Consider the following 18,502-nt stretch of genomic DNA (forward strand, 5'->3'; position numbering starts at 1 on the left):
CACAAACATCACCAGAGCTACAGGACAGAAATGGGGTCCAGAGGTCCTCCAGTGAGAAGGTGCCTCGCTCTGATCCCACTCTAACCCAAGGACAGGAACTTGTCCCAGTTTGTCAGCCTGGCTCTCAGCGGCTTCAGGGGAGGACGCCTAATTAGAGAGGGTCACACCCATGAGAAGTAGGCTTCCTCTTTCTGATATTGGTCACCCATAGCCTATTGTATGTTTTCCTAGATCTCAGCTTTTCAATGTTTATTTTAAAATATTTTATCTTTAAATAAAAGTAATGCCTTGCGCACATGTTAAAAATGCACAATGTACAGAGAGGTATAAAATGACCCTCACTAACCCCCCTTCTTCCCAAGATAACCACTATTTACTTTTTTTTCTGGATCCTTTGAGGGACAGAAATGTCTTCACACACTTGAATGTGTGTATGCTTAAAAGCGATTTACTAGGCACGGTCCTGCATTGTTTGTTTTTCACTTAATAATAGATCTTTGCACATTGGTCTAAGTGCCAATATTCCTTGCCTGCATTATCGCGATACCTCCTCGCCGATTTCCCTGCTTCTTTCTACCCTTACCCCCTACAGTTCATTCCAGAGGGATCCTGCTAAAAGGTAAATTGGATCATGTTTCTATTTGGTCAAAACTGCCCAGTGCCTTTCTTTGGCACTAAGAACAAAAACTGAGCTTGCTGTTACCACCTGCCCCTCCAAATGCATCCCCGATGCATTCCTCCTTTTCACTGTGCTCCAGCCTCACTGTTCCTCATACAGGCCAAGTGTGGTCCTGCCTCAGGGCCTTTGTACTTACTGTTCCCCCTGCCTGAAGTGCATGCATTTCTTTTCTGCCCCTTGATTCTTTACATGGCTGGCCCTTCCTTACCATTCTGGTCTCATTTCAGACCCTCCTCCCTGACCACCTGTTCTAAATCAGCCCCTCATAGATCTTTCTTTTTCTTCATAGATCTTTTTACTAGCTGAGAATTATCATGTTCAGTTATTTGTTGTCTGTCTTCTCCTAGCACACACACTGGAATGTAAAGTCCGTGAGGAGAGCAGGGATTTTATCTGTCTTTTCACCCTTATATTCCCAGTACTTGGACCAATGGTTCTCAAACTTGAATGTGCATCAGAATCGCAGATGACTGTACCCCAGCTCCAGAGTTTCTCATTCAGTAGGTCTGGAGCGGGCCTGGGAATTTGCATGTCTAACAAGTTCCCAGGAGATACGGATGCTGCTGGTCCACGGACCAGACTTTGAGAACCACCAGTCTAGACAGTGCCTGGCACACAGTGAGTTGCTTATACGTTTATTATGTGAACACACGAGTCTGCACGGAAGGATCTGCTATTTTCTTTGGAATGGCAGTTTTATTTTCACTATATCATTTATTTATATTTATTGGACAGGAAACCTCCTCCAATTCCTTGTGACAGGAGGACCCCAAGTTCTGTCACCTAAAATGATGTATCAGCTCCATTGGTTTGTCAGCCAATGATCAGAAACCTAAAGTGTTACAGGCCCAGGGGAGCCAGTGAGAGGCACCCCTCGTTCTCTGCCTCAGTAACACGTCAAAGCCAAAGGGGGTGGGATTCTCCCTTCATATGTGACAGAGAACTTTCCCTATGGGGAATCACTCAGGCCTCCCCTGTAATTGTTTAACAACTGTCCTGTTGACTTGCCTTGGTGCGTTGGAATGTATACAGCAAACACACACACACACACACACACACACACACACACACACACACACACACACACACACACACTTTTTCATACTGAGTTTCAGGAAGTTACAAGATGCCCCAAGTCCATTTTAATCTCAAATTTTAAAACTCCTGATCTAATCATTGGCTATCTATTTGGCAAAACAAACAAAAACAACCTGGATCCCCAGTTTGTTGTTAAATTCCCAATTAAATAAGAGGTTTAAATGTAATAAGACAAACCTTAGAGGACAACATTAGAGAAGAGCATTAGAGGAAAGCATTAGGTAATGAGATTTACCATCTTAGGATGGGGAATGCTTTTTGAAGCATGATTTGAAACCCAGAAACAAAAACTGAATAGTGAGATTGATTCCATAAAATTTAAAATGATCTGGACAAGAAAGAAGAAAAAAGATCCTCCAGTTTAGACTCCGGGGAGAAATCTATGTAGCCTATCTTTTCCGTCTATATTCTTTCCACTTGAATTGTTTGGGTGGCCTGTGGCCAAGCGTGGTGGGATGAGACATAAGCTTATCAGAGCAGACGGGGTAAGACCACATCCTTCAGCAAAGCCCTGTCACTGGGTTCATTAGCCATGGTTTGGGGGGTTTCTGAGCAATTTTATTGAGATGTAATTCACATACCATGGAGTTTGCCCATTTCCAGTATACAATTAAGTGGTTTTAGTATGTTCACAAAGTTGTGCAACCATCACCACTGTCTAATTTAGAACTTTTTTTTGTCATCCCCGGAAGAAACCCCATACCCGTTAGTAATCATTCCTCATCCCTGCCCTCCCGCCAGGCCTATGCAACCACCGGTCTACTTTCTGTCTCTGTAGATTCGCCTGTTCTGGCCATTTCATATACATGGGATCATACAGCGTGGGTTTCTTTTCCTTATAAAGCATAGTGTCTTTAAGGTCCATCCACATGGTAGTTCGATCCGTATGTATCAGCACGTCATCCCTTTTTATTGCTGAATAATATTTCACTGTATGGGTACGCCATCTTTTTTTGTTCATCAGTTAATGGACATTTGGCTCATTTCCTCTGTTTAGATATCATGAGTAACGGTGCTGGAACATTCGTGTTGTATACAAGTTTTTGTGTGAATATTTGTTTTTATTTCTCTTGGATCTAGTGGCGGTTTTTCTCTTAAATATTTACCCAAAGCCTATTACTTAGCCTATTTAATTCTTTGGGTTTTAGCTTTGTTCTATCATGACCGCCTGGGGAAGCAAGCAGGCTTGGACCTCAGAGGCCCGCTTCCCGGAGTCCCGGCCCCCTCCCTGCTTCTGTGTATTTGGGAATGTGCTTTCATCTCACTGTGCCTCCCTTGTGGGGATGCCAGCTCTCTGAGTCTCTCAGGGAGACTGTGAGGATTCATGGCATACACCCAACAGGATCTGCTCTCGAGAAGGTGCTAACTCACAAGAGCAGGTTCACGTGCATCAGAGAAACAAGATACCCTCAGACCAAGGGCTCCCAGCACCACAGGTGATGGCATCAACCGAGAGGCCAGTGGCTGGATGCAGAGGCACAGACGTTATAAAACAAAAAATACAGTTTACTTAGGATTTGGGTTTCTTTGGAGATCTGCATTTGCTGAATTTGGTTGCTTTCCAAATCCTGCAAGCTGCCCTCTGAGTGAGGCCTCTGGCCTGGTCACCCTGTTCAAGGGGCAGGAGAAAGGACAAGGCCATGCCTGGTGATGGGCAGCCGGACGGGCAAACAGATTCTAAATCCCACCCTCCAGCTAACATTTCCCCAAAGACCATTCTAGTCGAAGAGCTCATCTCATCAAAAAGCACCTCGCTCTCTGCAGAGCCCCAGAGGTACCTCCTTTTGTGAAATTCCTCTGCCCCTGACCTTCTTGTTGGCTCTGGGGTAGGGGTGTGACCCCTCATCGCTGGGCGAACCCCCTGTAGAGGCACTGGGAGCCCCGGAGGCAGAAGAGGGGCCTAAAATATCTGAACTTTCTCCTGCTCTCTGACCAATCACCTGTGCCCCTCGCTCTTTCAAATCAGGGAGCAGGAAGTACCACTGATAAACATGTAACTGAGGAATCTAATAGGAAAGGAGATGGTAGGCTTGCCTGGGTTCTAACTCCCACGCTGCCACTTACTAGCTCTCTGATCTAGGACAAGTGACTGAGTTCTCTGAGACTCCGTTTCCCCATCTGTTAAATGGGGATAATAGTGGTATTTACCTCGTGGGGTCACTGTGAGGATTACCTGAGATGATGCCTGTCAGGGGCTCCAGTATACATTCAGAGCTCCATCGGTGTTTGTCATAGTTATTATATTACTTAGACAATCAGAATTAAGGATCTCAAGTAATCTAGCCATCCTCTCTGAGCTATTTAGGGAGGCTGTTTTTATCTATTTTTATTGGTTGGAAGCACCTAATGTGTGTTAGACACCACAGGGAGGGCTGGGGATGAAACTTAATTTTCCCCAGGAATGTGAAATCCAAGCTGGGAGAGAAACTAAGGTACGTGCAGTTCTTAAAGAACAGGTAAACAGTGGACTGCAATGCCGAGGGGCAGCGCTGTCCCAGTGTGGAGAGGGAGAGAGCAGAAAAGGCTGGGCGGGCCAGATGCGGCCTCGGAGGGGAGGCAGCACGGAGTCTGGCCCTTGAAAGGCAAGATGGGTTCACATTAGCAGAGAAGAGGGAGGAAGAAGTGGGCAAGGGTGGGTGAAGGGAAGGGGAGACCCGTGGGAGCACAGGCAGGTTGGGGGCCCAGTGGGTCTGGGCATGGTGGGTAGTCTGAGCCAGAGACAAGCCTTCTGGTGCCTTTCCCACTCTCAGGTCTCTAGGGATGACGTACCATGGGGTCTTTTAGTCACCTGTTCTACTAATAATTATCCTTTCTATGAGACTTTCTGTCACGCATACATTTTTGTGGACTATAAGAGGGAGGAAAGAGGCGGGGTTATGTTGGAGGAGCTCTGGCTCTTAATCTAGACGATCACAAAAAAAGCCGTACGAAGTGCCAACCAATGACCTTGGCCATCCTGCATGCAGCCCCCTTGATTGTCTTCGGGGACCCAGCCTTTCATTGCTTTCAGGCCGTGTGGTTTTGGGTGGGGATGACTACACCCCCATGGCAGGGATGGCACAATACCCACATTGGTTCAGTGAACTGTGACCCTGAGACTCTAGCTAGAACTGTTGGGAAAGGGAAACACCTATTCTTGTAGGTTGGCTGGGCCAGTAGGATGTCAGCCCCCAGCTGCTGGCAGCCACCTTACCACCAGGATGAGTGAGTCTTCCTGGGAGTAGAATGACACAGGGATGCAAAGCAAGAAATGTAGAGAGACAGATTCAGGATAACATCATCTGGGCACCTGGATCCCACCATATCAAAACGCTGGCTCTTTCAGTTACATGAGGAAAACATTTTTCCCTTTTTTGGTCTAAGTCTCTTCAAACTGGATTTCAGTCCATTGTCACTAGAAGAATCTTGACTCATTCAAGGAGTTATCTTGTTCCCAGCAATGTTGTTGGCTTTACTCTGAGCATAGATATTTGTGGTCCTGAGCCGAGGGATAACGGTATGCGTGTGCAAGCGATGGAGACACCTGTCCATACCCTCAATAGGCACAGGTACATGTCACGTGCTCGGGTGGCGGAGATGTTAGAAGGAGAACCCAAAACTCTGCAAAATGTCGTTCTGCTTTGCCCCTTGACTCTGCTTACAGAGCAATTCTCCCCAAACCTTTGATTTTATTCCTCTTGTTCTCAACCAAAGAAGAGAGTTCTTGGATCTGTTAAGTATGTTATGCAGGGTTCTAAAGTCATCAGGGAGAGATGGGGAAGGGGGGAAAGGAATCTCTACAGATGCCATTTGTGTTTTCTCCCTTTTGCCCAGTTACAGGGAATCAGCTGGCATCCTTTTATTTATCTCCTATTCGATGCAGAGCTTTTAAAAAACTAAGCATTAGCATTACTGCAATGGGATTTGTCTAATGATTTTCTGGGAAATGTCTTCTTGGATCTCAGCAAAGATAATTCACTTTGTAGAAACCCTTTCCTGCTTCCCTGCTAAGCATTCGACTCACCCAGTTCTTTCTGGAAGCAAGCTGGCCTCCGAATGAGAGAAGGGAGTACAGGAATGCTTTAGTCTAGCATCCATCACACAGCCTCAAGCCTGCCACCGACTCAGATCAGGGAGAAGCAGGGGGCGGGTGGGGGGAGAGCAGAGCACAAGCCTGAAGCCAAGCGGAAAGTCCACAGCAATCGGAGCCCCTTGGAGGAACGGATGCACTCACCTCTGTACTTTGGTTCTGGGGCACTTTCTTTCTGGGTGACGGCAGCTGCGTCGCCTACAGCATCCACACTGTCCTACCAGGACCGCTGCAGGCAGGCCACCGCGGGAGGAATGGCGTGGCCTTCACCAAAGGAGGCAATGCCCTTATTCCCCTGGAGTCCAGGCTGTTGGAGCTGCGTGTTCTCTCTCTCCTGCTCCCTCTCTGATGTGTATGGAGCTCAGGGAGCCCCCAGAGAAGGGCCGTGTGCACACCATACACCACACCCGCCCTGATGCAGGTGGGCTCCGCAGCCTTGGGGAGCCTGGGGAGTGCGTCGTCAGGCCACCCTCATGGGGTCCCTACCAGTGCGGCTGGTGTAACCACAGAAAGCCCAAGGACAAGCACTTGTGTATTTATTTCTCCCCCTCTCATGTGATCTTATTTTTGGACCAAACACAAAAGCTATTTGGGGGCTGGACAGCTGCCAGGTGAAAGGGCAGTTATCTCATCCAACTTGTCTCCATGCCTCTCTCTCAACTATGTCCCTGTTACCTTTCCACGTATAAGGCAGAAGGCGGGGAGGGGGGCTTGTTCTGAACCTTACTTTTAATATATCTGAGCTATTAGTCCAAATTACTAACTTTATTTTAACCAGTTCATCCCCACCCTTTGAGGTTTCACAGAATATCAATCTAATGAACAAAGTCACTGCTTTTATATCTGAGGCTGGTGGGCATGTCCTATAGTCAACACGCATCTGGCCGTCATCGGCACACTGCTGTAGACACAGAGACCCTCTTACCAGCACTGGGTGGGACCCCACCCCTGGAAGGCACTTGTGAGCAATGTGGAGGAGTGAGGCTCTTACACTGAATCACACTGATTCTGGCTGTTTCCGCTTCTAATTCCTAGGCTTGTAAAACTGAAAATATTTAAAAAGCTTGGGTTTTTGCCTCTGATTCTTCCTCTTCAGACCTGAATGGGAAGCTTTGAAAACCCTCATGCCTGACAAAATGCCAATTCCATATCATCTTCGCCATCACCACTGTCATTTCTTGAGCCCTTGCTAAATGCCATTTTCATGCTGAGCTCTCTTCTCGCGTTTGTCTCATTTATCCTCGCAACAGCTCTGTGGGGAGGGTAATCCTGTTCCGATCTGACAGCCAGAGAGGCAGAGGCTGGGGAAGGTGAGCTTGCCAAGGAGAGAGATCCCAGCCCCCATCATCTGACTGAATAGCAGGAACTTTCCGTCACTTTGCTCCCTGTCTCCATAAATTATTGAGATTTCACTGTTGTTTTCATTTTATAAGAAGAATAACAAAAACCTCACATTTGATTCAGACCCATGACTTCAATCCTCAGTTTCTTTTCCCAACCTCAGTTCTTGAAGGGAAAGAAGAAGAAGGTTTTCATCTGTTTACAGTCCCAGGCCCTGATTCTAGGTACAGGATGGAGAGTCTCTGGCCTCCATTCTCCGTGGAGCCAGTTTCCTATGAATAATTCACTGTGCAAACACACACACACCAGAGAGGACTGGGTGGGGCCGCCCAGGCTGTGGTCCCCACTGCATGCAAGGTGAATTGCCCTTTCTGTCTGCTGCCTTGAGGGAGAGCCAGGGAGATGGAGCCCAATAGCTTGTCCAACACTTCCCTCTGCTGGCCACTAGCATGCATTACCCCTAGGATGGTGGTCTTCAAGACTTTCCAATGGGCACACCAGGGATTATTTTTAGAGAACCAATTTCCAGGTTCCCAGTTTCTTTAGGTACCTTTTCCTAAAACTGATTTGCCTGAGAACATGTCTGTGTTCATAATAGTCCTACCTTTACTGGAAAGCATACCCCTCACTCTTCAAAAATCTTACTAAGGAACCATAACCCTGAATGTAAAAATTTCCAGGTCCAGGTTCTCAAACTGGAAGCTTCCTTTAAAAATTTAATTCAACTTCCCTTCATAACTAATTAAGGCAGTCTTTAATTGAACAACTTTGTCTCTTCCATCCCTTGAATTTGAGGGAGAGTACCGTGAAAGTTGTAGAGAATATTAGAAATAAAAATAACAGATTAACATTTAAACATTTAAAGAATGTTGTCACAGTTTAAATTTTTAATTCCAATATTTACAATATGCTGGAAGCTATTATCTTGAATCCATCCACCAACTTAGTGGTGAACGTTTAACGTCAATTTTTAAATGTGAGTATAAGTAACATTATTTTTCAAAATTGTTTTAGAAGGCACAAGGGCAAAAATGGGTGAATCAGTCAGCCCTTGGCTTTTGTCCATCCATCCATCCATCCATCCATCTTTCCACCCAACACCCACTGAGCATCTACTGTCTGTCAGGCATTGTTTTGGGCACCAGACATAAAAATGGTGAGCAAAACCTGACATGTGACATGCCAAATTCTTACTTATGAGTCCCTCTAGGGAATTGAGTGAGGGGAAACAGATTAATGTAGTACTTTCTCAAATAAATGTAAGAATTCACATTTGATAAGTACTTCCAAGGAGGGGTATTCAGTGATGAGAGAACGTAGAATGAGGATTGTATGTTACGAAGATTGACCTAACTCATGGTGGAGATGTTAGGAATAAAGTCTGAAGCCAGAAAAAGGTATTCAGCAATCTCTATGAAAGGACTGTGAGAACCCAGGAAGAAAGGCCATTTTAATGTGGGAGGATTGGTGAATAGGATCAACCTTTGCAGAGTCAGTTGTTTTTAGAAAGGGCCTTTGCCCTTACACAAATACAGTCCATATTTAAAAATCACTGGGACCAAATTTTCCCCAGGGAACATTTGGCATTTTTGGTTGCTGCAGCTGGGGCTGTGCTCACGGCACCTAGCGGGTAGAGGCAAGGGATGCTCTAAGCCTGCTGCAGTGTTCAGGATAGTGCCCTCCACAACAGAGTATCCAGGCTAGCCCTAAAGTCAGTAGTATTGGAGTTGAGAAAGCCTGTTATGGATGGGGGCAGGGCAGGCCTCGTCCACGTGTCTGCAGTGGATGTGGACCTATTCATCCATTCATTCATTCCACAGGTGCTTATTGAGTACCCACTATGTTCAAGACACCATTCTGGGCATAATCGAGGCATACCAGGCACCCCCTAACCAAAACTGTCATCTCAAATGACCTACCTGGGTGTGTTCCTGTTACCCAGCCTAAACTTTTCACCATTAAAATGGTGGCAAAACTGGTCTTGCTGTCTGTAGAGAAAGAGACAAAGATCTATGGGTATGATTCACGATATGGTGGCTGCAACATGGCAAGAGTGAAAACAGCCTAAATGTCTGTCAAGAGGGGAACAGCTACATCATCTGGTACATCCATACAATAGTATACTGAGCAGCCAATAAAAAAAAGAAAGAGGCAAATTTCTTTGAGATGACACAGAAAATAACCATGAAGATATTAACTGGAAAAACATTTTCAGAACAGCGGGTTAAATGAGATTGATCTGAGTTGTGTTTTTAAAATTGGTTTTGTGTGTGTGTTTGCTTGTGCATGCAATTGTTGGGAAAAGTCTCACCAAGTTCTTAAAAATGGCTACCTCCAGAAAGTGGGGAAAAATGTGTAACACGTTCATTGGGAAAAGTTCCCCACCTAATTCCCTCCTTTCCCACCAGTTAGATTCTCCCCAGTTCATCCTCTCAGTTACTACCAATATTCAGCCGCTCACCAACTTCTGGAGAACATTCAAAAAACTTCCAGGATAGTATCCATTCCTTATTATTAACCCAGGGTCCTTCAAAACTTGCCTCCAGGCAGTCTTTATGGGCTCTTCTTGGGAGCCGCTCTTCCTGCGACAGCCCTGTTCCCACCCCACCTCCCCAGAGCTTAAGTCATAGTGAACTCACCAGGACTTGTCACACCGTACTCTTTCAAGACAGACTCACCTCTGTGCCTGAAAAGTAATCCTTTTCTTTTTCTGCTTGTATTAGTCAGGATAGACCATGTTATACTACGTTTATAAATAATCTCCAAATTTTAGTGACTTAAAGTAACAAAGGTCTGTTCCTCATACATCAACGTTGACATGTCCATGTGTAGGTTGGCTGGGCAGTTCTGCTCCATGTCATTCTCAGTTGAGGGCCCAGACTGAGGGAGGTCCAGCCCTCAGCTTACAGGAAGGAAAGGGGAGAGATGGTTACTGTTACACTAGCACCTGGCAGTTACTCCTACTCACATTTCATTGGTCAAAATGAGTCTTATGGACACACCTAACATAAAATGAGGTGGAGAATTTTAGTCCTATTATTTGCTTGGAAGGTGAGGAAGTGAGAGTCATAAATATTTGGGGAACCTGAATTCTATTAATTGCTGGGGGGGCTTCCCTGGTGGCGCAGTGGTTGAGAGTCCGCCTGCCGGTGCAGGGGACACCGGTTCGTGTCCCGGTCCGGGAAGATCCTACATGCCGCGGAGCGGCTGGGCCCGTGAGCCATGGCCGCTGAGCCTGCGCGTCCGGAGCCTGTGCTCCGCAGTGGGAGAGGCCACAACAGTGAGAGGCCCGCGTACTGCAAAAAAAAATAAAAATAAAAATATATAATTGCTGGGTGCAAAATATATACATATATAAAATATATATATGTATATATCTCCACGAAGTCAGGTTTACTGATCATGTTCAAACAATCTATATCCTTACTTATTTATCTGGTCATTTCTTGTGATTTTTGTCCATCTTAGTGTCATATGTTTTGAAGCCACATCATAAAATGTATACAAATTTTATAATCACTCTATTTTCCTTGTGAATTGAAATTTTAAAAATTATGATGTATCCTTCTTTAGCTGTAGTAATGCTTTTGGCCTGAAAATATGTTTTGTCTGATATTAATATATACTGTAAATATTAATATGATTTTGCTTAATATTTATGTTTTGTCTACCCTTTACTTTCAACCTTTTAAAACTAATATTTTAGATGTGTTTCTTATAAACAGTATATAGATTTTTAAAATCCAGCTCAATACTCTTTGACTTCTAATTGACGTATTTTGTTCATTTACATTTAATGAAATTACTGATATATTTGGATTCAAATCTACCATCTTATTAAATGTTTCCACTTGTCACATGCTCTACGTTCTTTTTATCCTCCTTTCTTTGTTTGCTTTTGGAGTGGCTAAATATTCTGTTTTACCCTCTCTTACGTTGCAAGTTATATACTTTTTTTTACTGTTCATTTAGAAGTTATCCTAGAGATCACAATATGTGTCTTTGATTTATCAAAGTCTAATGTTAATTAACATTTTTATCTTCTTCCATAGTAATACAAGGACCTTAGAACATCTTAGTTCCATTTACCCCTCCCTCCTTACTTATGTGTACTTTGTTATACATTTTAACTTTTTAAATCCCCAGTGGACATTGCCCTGTTGTTTTGTACAGTCTACTTCATTTGGATTTCCTCAAATTAATCTCTGCATTGTTCTTCGTTTTTTCCTGCACCTGTAATCTGTCATATTAAATCATTTTCCTTTCCCTTAAAGAACATGCTTTAGTGTCTGCTGCTGGTAAAGAATCCTGAAAATGTCTTAAGTTAACCTTTGTTATTAGAGGCTCTTTTCACTGGGCCTGGAATTCTAGGTTGGTACTTCTTTTCTTTCAGCCCTTGAAAGATATTTAAATTCTACTAATTTCTAGCTTCCATTGTTTCTGTCAAGAAGCAAGCTAACAGTCTATTCCTTTTTTCAAGTAATGATAGCTGCTTTTAACGTTTTTTTCTTCTCTTTGTCTTTGGTTTTCATATACTTTACTATGACGTGTACCTAGGTGTAGTTTTTATTTATCCTGCTTGGGGTTCCCAGGGATTCTGGGATCTGTGGCTTGTTTTTCGTCAATTTTGGCAATTTCTCAAATATTTTCTCTTCAAATTATTGCTCCTGCCCTATTCTCTCTCTCGTCTCCTTCTAGAACTTCAATCCTCACTTTATCTTCCACATCTCTTATTCCCTCCACTGTATGTTCCATCCTTGTGTCTCTCCATGTTTCATCCTGATGTTTTCTTCTAACCGACTTCCCAGTTCATCACTTCTCCCTTTGACTGTGTCTAATCTGCTTTAAACCCATCCAGTCAGCTCTTTACTTTTGTTATTATATTTTCAACTCTAAATTACTATTTGGTTATCTTTCAAATCATTATTGTCCCTTTTTAAAAAAATTTCCAGTTCTCTGCCATATTTTTAAATCTCATCTTTTATCTCCTTTGCACAAAGTCTGTGTCCAGTAACTCCAAAAGTGGAATTCTCTGGGATTGTTTCTATTGTAGTTGTTTCTGTTGGATCTCATTCACGTTGTCTTGTTTCCTCATGTGTCTCGGTACCTTCAGACCGAATTGTATGTGAAAAATTGTTAGTAGAAGTAAAGTGAGACGTTATGGTGTTATCTTCCTCCAGAGGTACGGTAAGTCCCCTACATATGAACAAGTTCCGTTCTGAGAGTGCGTTCATAAGTCCAATTTGTTTGTAAGTGCAACAAAGTTAGCCTAGGTCCCCAACCAACACAATCGGCTATATAGTACTGTATTATAATAGGTTTATAATACTTTTCACACAAATAATACATAACAAACAAACAAAAAATAAACATTTTTAGTCTTACAGTACAGTACCTTGAAAAGTACAGTTGTACAGTACAACAGCTGGCGTACAGGGGCTGGCATCGAGTGAACAGGCAAGAAGAGTTACTGACTGGAGGAGAGGGAGGAGGTGGGAGATGGCAGAGCTGAAGGATCGTCAGCGATAGGAGACGGAGGGCGAGCTGCAGTTTCACTCACGCCTGACGCTGATGGCACAGGATCTGGTTCCTTGCTGGATTCAATTCTATCTACCCTCTTCAAAAAATCGATCCAGTGATGTCTGGGTAGTAGCTCTTTTTTGTCATTGTAGATGACACAGTAGCACTGGATTGCATTCTGAACGACTGCTGCAACCCTTGTGTACCGTTCTATGTTCAGGTGTGCCTCCTCAAACAGAACTAACTTAGGTGATTGGACACATGAACGCACGTTTGCATCTTTGAAACTTTGCAACTTGGAGGTTTGTATGTAGCGGACTTACTGTACTTACGTTTGCTTCTGCTAGGCACCTGGGGTTACTAGCAACCTGGTCTGGCCAATCTGGCCTTAATCCAGTTTGAAGCATTAAGCTCATTGGAAGCTGGGTTGGGACTCTGCAAAATCTGGTTATTTTCAGTTCACCTAGTCTTAAGGTGCAATTTCAGGGTCTTTGTCTAAAACGGGGAGTTACAGTACCCCGGCTCCTTCGGTGGGCACTGGATCCCACCTTGTGTCCCCTTAGACATGCAGAGCTGCCTAGGTGCTGCTTAACCTCTCAGCTTCTTAGTTGTCTCTTCCTGAGGCAGCAAATATCCCGAGGGGGAAAGGGCCCCCAGTTGTTGGGCTTGTCTCCCTGAATGGCCATCTTTTCCCGGAACTTGGTTTGGCAATTCTTCACGATCTTCTTAAGTTTTGGGTGCCTTCAGGCTGATTTTATTCTTATTTTGTCCAGCCTTTCTAATTGTCCCCAGCAGGAAAGCAGACCCCGATGATCTAGTCTGCCATTACCAGATGGTAAGAGGTATAAATGTAGGAAGTTGTCCAGGTGTTAGTGCACGTGCACACCTTCTGTGAGTGGTGGGCACTGGGGTCAACCAGAGAGCGTGTGCTTATTTTTGCCTTATGGGGATGAAAGTCTCATGTTGCCAGATTTTCCAGTTTTTTTCAAGAGAAGTAGGAAATGTGGGCTTTTTAAATATGAAATCCCAATTTTCAATGGTGGTTAAAAAAAATTAACTCTCAATGAGCCACACAAGGTCCATCTGGGGTCCAAACCGAGCCCACTGGATACCAGTTTGAAATAGCTGGACTGCAGTCTGCGTTGATGGGAGAAGTGGGGTGAAGGGTGGCTCTCCTTTACCAGTAAACGCTAGCCTCCAGCGGTCCAGGCTGCCTTGAATAAACACCAGGCCCTCATACAAAAAAATAACTTTCAAACCACTTTATGTCTCTACGGAAATCTCTTAAAAATGCCAAGGGGGAGGATGGATTCCAATCATAACACCAAGAACATTTCTGAAAAGCCGTCTCCCATCTCTCTCCCAAATCCTCCTCATGGCAGCTCAGCAGCTACTCCAGTCCCCCAGAATTCATCTCTTTAATTCCTCCCAGTTCAGCCCATCCCTGGCTCTTATCTCCCTTGTCCCCCTTCTCACCTTCTGATCTGTTCTGCTTCTTCCATTAGGTGATTCTCCGCCTTTGCTTCAGTGACCCCATCAAGGCATCTGAGTCACAGCACCACACAGTGCAGAACCCCTTCCCATGGTTTCCTACCTTCTGCGCGAGATAGGCTCCAAAACTTCGTGGGCCAAAGCTAAATCCTCCTTCACAGGAAGTGGGGGCAGGGAGAAACGATGCTGTCAATACTCTAAAATATGTGTGTTTTCCTGTCCCGTCAGCTATGCCATCTGGGATGGGGTGAAGCCAGGACAAGACGTCATTTTGCAAAGGAGGCAGAGCCCATATCAGGATGTCTTGGCACCAGGGTGAGTTTTCGGACGGCTGCCATCTCCTTGTCACTTACTTTCTATTGAAAGGACAGGGTCCCACCCAACCCACCACCCCTCCCACAAACGGGGAGGGAGAAGCCAGAAGGAAGAGAAATCAAAGTGGACTTTTTCTGATGTGTCTAAAAATAGAACGTTGGCAAAGCCTGTCACAGAATACAAAGTATTTGATAAAAATAGCATCTGTTGAGCTTGGAACTCAAGCTAGAGATGCATGGAGATGAAATTTATTCCTTCCTTTAGTGTTTCCATATTAGTGTAACAATTCTGTCTCTCTCTCATTGATGAGGGTTCAGATGCTGCTCTCTGTGGCCAAGTGGCTTCCTTTCCCAGGGTCTGATGGTGGAGGAGGTGCTGGCCGAATTAAAGAAAGCACTAGACTGGGAGGGTCATGGGTCATGGGTGTGGGTCCACCACTCTCACACCCACCCTTCACTTTGACTCACAGTGTCAGGGCTCACTTACGCCAGCTTGTGAGTTTTCTAAATAAGCCAGTGTTGCTGACTCACAGAAGCCTGAATAGTAATAATAACTGTGTAGTAGTATTACTCCCCCAGAGGGAGGCTACTTACCATTTTGGCAAGTCCACAGAGGCTGCTGTCTCCCTTCCCCACCCCCCAAGCAGCTCCCCAAGGTGTCTGGGGCTCACATTCTCTTCCTGCTACTGAGGATCCCACAGGGCTGTCCCTCTCAGGTCAAGATGGGATTCAAGACCTGCCCTTTCTCAAATCACATCCCATAGCCCAGGGAATTACTAGCCACAGGGACTGTCGCCTCTCATCAGCTCTCCCAGATCCCAGCTCCCCAGATGTCCTGCTCTCTGCTGAGTTTCCTTTACTGAGAAGCAAAGCTGAGGCAGTCTAATAATAAATGAGAACAAGGGATCAAGTGGCCCCTTTTAAATGAGCTAGGTTTTTAAATTAGTTCTTTTAATTGTGGTAAGATACACATGACATAAAGCTACCATCTTAACCATTTTTAAGTATACAGTTCAGTGGCTTTAAGTACATTCACATTGTTGTGCAGCCGTCACTGCCATCCATCTCCAGAACTCTTTTCATCGTCCCCAAATAAACTCCTTACCCAGCAGGCAGCAACTCCACATTCCCCCCTCCCCCCAGCCCCTGGCAGCCACCATTCTACTTTCTGTCTCTATGGATTTTACTACTCTAGATAGCGCGTGTGGATGGAATCATACTGTATTTATTGTTTTGCGACTGGCTTATTTCACGGAGTATAATGTCCTCAAGGTTCATCCATGTTGTAGCATGTATCAGAATGTCCTTCCTGTTTAAAAAGGGCTGAATACTATTCCATTGTATGAACATACATACCACCTTTTGTTTATCCATTCATCCACTGATGGACACTTGGGTTGCTTCTACCTTTCGGCCGTTGTGAATTATGCTGCAGTGAATGTGGGTGCTCTCTTCCTGCTTGTTTTGACCCGTTTGTATTTTAACGGGATTTTTAAGGAAGGTAATCCAAATGGTGCAATATTTCAGGGATCTGAGGCTGACCCCTTGCGAGCTGTTTTAGGTGGAGACAGATGTGGTGCTCTTGTATCAAACTATGTCTCGTGCATATGGGGCTGCCTGGGGATGTGTGTTCTGGTATCGTGTGATGTGTGCTTTCCTCACTGACAGGGATAGGAACTTATGTCCAGTGGAAGGAAAATGTTTCTGACTATAAACACTTCTTAAGCTACTCGGCCATGGGAATCTTGACAGTGGTTGATTGGCAGACAGTGGCGGTGGGAAGTGATGGGGTGATGCAGATGCAAGAAAGCTTTGATATCAAACCAGCAAACATGTGTCCCCCACATGGGCTTCAAACACCTGCCTTGTCCTGATTCTTGAGGGTCCTTGCTGATTCACATCCACCCCCTCCCCAAGATCTCCTGTATCTTTAACTCTTACTTTTCCCCCCATCAGCGTTGCAACATGCTCAAGTGTAATGAAACAAAACTGCAAAGCAAATCATAACCTCCCTCCCCACCCCCCACCCCCCCCGAGCCCTATCACACTTCTTCTCCCACCCTCTCTCCCTCTCTTCCTCCTGGAGACCTGTCTTCCCTCCTCACTTCCACATCCCCACCCCCACTCACTCCTAAACTCATCACACTCTGGCGCCCATGCTCTCCTGGCTCTGGGTTCTGACATGACCTTGTTGAGCCTCCTGATGTGACCTCCTGACGGACCCGAGTCTCAGCCCCCTCTTCAAGGCAAGAGCCCTGCATCCTGAGTGGTCCTGGCATCTTGCTTCAGAGGCAGTCCCTAGAACACCAAGAATTTTATATTTTATTGATGTATTAATTTTTATTTTTACACAGTTTTTAAAGGTTACACTCCATTTACAGTTATTAAAAAATATTGGCTGTATTCCCCGTGTTGTACAATATATCCTTGAGCCTGTCTTACTTCCCCACCCCTACACTTCCCCTCCCCACCCTTTCCACTGGTAGCCAGTAATTTGTTCTCTGTATCTGTGAGTCTGCTTCTTTCTTGTCATACTCACTAGTTTGTTGTATTTTTTAGATTCCACATATAAATGGTATCATACAGTATTTGTCTTTCTCTGTCTGACTTATTTCACTTAGCATAATGCCCTCCAATTTTTTGTAGCTTAGTAATATTAACTTGTATATATTAGCCACATCTGCTTTATCCGTTCATCTGTTGATGGACACTTAGGTTGCTTCCATATCTTGGCCATTGTCAATAATGCTGCATTTATCTATCTATCTATCTATCTGTCTATCTATCTATCTATCTATCTTCCCCATCAAGAGAATGAGATGTAATGCAGAACCACACCCTTACAAACTCAGGAATAAAAACAATATTTGCAAATCACTTTTCAGACAGTGGAGTGTAGAGATGAGGCAATCACCTCTATCATTAAACAGATTTTGATACAACTCCCAGTTCTGCTAGTTGCTAGCTGGGAGACCTTGGGCAAGTTTCTTAAATGCTGTGCCTCCTCTCCTCACCTCGAGATGCAATTTTAGTTGCACCTACCTGGTAGGACTATTAGGAAAAATAAATAAGAAAATGTGTGTCGACGGAGCAACTAAGCCTGTGAGCCACAACTATTGAGCCCACGTGCCACAACTACTGAAGCCTGCATGCCTAGACCCCGTGCTCCGCAACAAGTGAAGCCACTGCAATGAGAAGCCCGCGCACCGCAACGAAGAGTAGCCCCCCGCTCACCGCAACTAGAGAAAGCCGGCGTGCAACAACGAAGACCCAACGCAGCCAAAAATTAATTAATTTTAAAAAAAGAAAAAAATGTGTGTCGAGTGCTGAGCACAGCGCATGGCTTATAGAAAGCATTTCATAAGGATGAGCTCTTATTACTCCTTTTTAATTGGTGTAAGTTGACCTTAGTACTTAAGTCTGTTTTGCTTTTCATACCTGTAAAATTTGAACGAACAAATGTGCTAAGACTAAGGGGTTTATTGCAAAATTCTCTAGAGAATAAATGGTTTCCTAAGAGATCAGAAACGTTTACTAAAGACTGCATGAGAACTGCAGGGAGAAACATCATCTAGAGGCTGCTGAAAGGCAGAGTCCCTGAATGAGGGTGAACATTCCTAGATGTTGGGAGATAAACCAAAAGACTCGAGAGTGTAATTAAATGTATGCCTCGGTGATTAGCGTCAGATGAGATGAATGATCTCTATCATGCAAGTACAAACACAGACTGTGGGAAAACAGCCACTGGAAAAGCTATTGGAACTAAAATTAGATGATAGTCAGCAGTCTGGCCACCAGATGAGGAATCTACTGTTTGATAAATTTCACAAAACTGTAGCCCTCATTTTAAAATACGTAGAGATATTCCAAGAACAGATTGCAGGGTCCATGAATAGGTATAGGGATCTGATAAAATAGCTGAATTGTAGGCAGAAACTGAAGGACATTGAGGTGACATTGACACATGCTGCTCCACACATGGAGGCTGGA

At 44.5% G+C, this 18,502-nt stretch overlaps 1 protein-coding gene across 3 annotated transcripts in view; it reads right to left on the reverse strand.

Moving 5' to 3' along the window:
- FGF1 (fibroblast growth factor 1) overlaps positions 1-6,374 on the reverse strand; it is a 102,442-nt gene extending 96,068 nt beyond the window's left edge. The window contains exon 1 of one of the 3 annotated variants that reach the window (XM_067732117.1): positions 5,991-6,374. The gene's annotated coding sequence lies outside the window, so the exon portion shown is untranslated. The remainder of the gene's footprint in view (positions 1-5,990) is intronic. The other 2 variants (XM_067732116.1, XM_067732115.1) reach the window with 2 other exon arrangements.
- Positions 6,375-18,502: the final 12,128 nt, after the last annotated feature.

The sequence above is a fragment of the Pseudorca crassidens genome, chromosome 3 (assembly GCF_039906515.1).
Source record: "Pseudorca crassidens isolate mPseCra1 chromosome 3, mPseCra1.hap1, whole genome shotgun sequence".
NCBI lineage: Eukaryota > Metazoa > Chordata > Mammalia > Artiodactyla > Delphinidae > Pseudorca > Pseudorca crassidens.